Genomic DNA, 1,986 nt, shown 5'->3' with positions numbered 1-1,986 from the left:
CGCTGCTAATCCGCTCTTAAAAAAAAAAAAAAAAGATATATATATATATATACACACACACATATATATATAGAAATTTTAAAAATTTTAAAAAAACAAAACAAAAAAAAGGTGTGTGTTTGAATTTGTGGGTCTCGACCATTCGCACTGTAATCCCCTCGTTTGTGGTGGGAAGGAAAATAATAATATCAACCCTTTTTTTTTGTTGTTTTTTTTTAATTAAGGCGTTTTGTCTTCCTGTGTTAGAAAACAAAAATTAATTGTGGTGGTGCAAAGCTGACCCCATAGAATTTCTTGGATGGGGTCAGCTATCCCTTCACAAAGCACAGGGGCCGAAGGGGCTTTCTACAGCCGAACTTCAGTGTGGGAGGGAGAGGCTGCTTTATACACAGCTCTCTCCAGGCCAAAACAAGCACCCAAAATAAGCCAGAAAGAAAGGTGGGCAAGTTGGTATTCTGACAATTTCTAGTGCAAGTTTTAAAATGTGGAAAGAATACAGGTTGCATGAAAATCACAACTCCCTGAGTGTGTGTGTGTGTGTGTGTGGAGGGGGGAGGAAATCAAGATTAGGTCACCCCTAATGGTTGATTTAACTGCTACATGATACTTCTACAGTGCATAGAGCAATCTGGACTTCTGAAATTTACTTTTTTTTTTTTCCCCTGCTGTAATGCAGGTATATGAAGCTTTATCCTGAAGTAATTCCAGTGTGCATTATGAAGCCAGGATAGCAGCTTTCATTAACTGATACATACTCTCATTACTTCACAAATCACACATCTTTCTTCAAAGACAGACATGAAGGTGGGGAAAAAAAAATAGAAGAGCGATTGGGTCTCACTAAAGCACAAAAGGTACTCCGTGAAAGAGAAGTGCTCTCTTTGTGACTTACAGTCATTTGGATAAAAGTTCACACAGAGGTTGTTAATGATTTAAACTCCAAAACCTGTTACTACAATTGAAGTAAAATTATTTGAAGCATGGTTGTTTCATATAGCTCTCTTTGTGTAAGAAAACTTTGAACTTAGCAGAATACATAATCAAAATCGTGAGTCAGATGTTGCAAAAATAAAAATATGCATTATTCTAGCAGGTATACCTGTTAGAATTTTTTGGCTTTTGACAACCTGACTCATCATCTTATCACATTATTTTTTATCCTAACTTCAATTTTTTAAAAATAAACAGCTGCCTAGGAAAATACAAAACACCAAATCTGCAACCTAAATATTTTAAAACAGTCAGCTTTAACTCTTAATCACCTCAATTTAGAATGGTTTCACATAATCTTATACCCATTTTACAGCCACAATGAGCCTTTCAGAAGGAAAAGAATCTAAATAGGATTTAAAAGATTACATATATGACAATCCCAGGTTCATTAACATGCCTATGTAATTCTGAGTTTTGAAACCACGTGTACAGCGTACACATCTACTGAGACAAAACGGATTCCTACTTGCTTCAGCTGGTTTATCATTTCATACAATACAGTTAAAATACTTCATTTTCATTGAGAGGTTTATTTATTTTTAATCCAGAGGTAAAAACAAAGTGTATAACTGTCAGTACTGGAGATTTCTGGAGGTAGGGATGAGTCCAAACTGCTGCCTTACACTTACTCATGACCAAGAGTACCAGAGCCAGAATTCCCTCAGAATATTTAGGTCCTGTCTTTTCCCTCAGTTCTCCAGTTTATGTTGGTTTTGAAGATTTCTACAGCATTAGTAGTGCTAACCAAAAATATCAGAAGCATTCTTCGCTATTGCTCACAAACCTCAATTTCAACACGCCTGGGACTAGCAACAGAACTTCGTTCACTGTAGGAGTTGCAGTGCTAGACCAGATTACTTATTTTTTCAATACATTCTAATGGCAACTGTGCTGAACTAAGCCAGCTTTGTGAGCAGCAACCGAATGATCTGATGACCGAATGACCGAATGTCTGTGCAGGAGGCCACAAAGTGGCCATTTCAGAGAGGGAAA

The sequence above is a fragment of the Corvus brachyrhynchos genome, unplaced genomic scaffold (genome assembly GCF_000691975.1).
Source record: "Corvus brachyrhynchos isolate BGI_N302 unplaced genomic scaffold, ASM69197v1 scaffold229, whole genome shotgun sequence".
Lineage (NCBI taxonomy): Eukaryota > Metazoa > Chordata > Aves > Passeriformes > Corvidae > Corvus > Corvus brachyrhynchos.
This window is presented reverse-complemented; position numbering follows the sequence as displayed.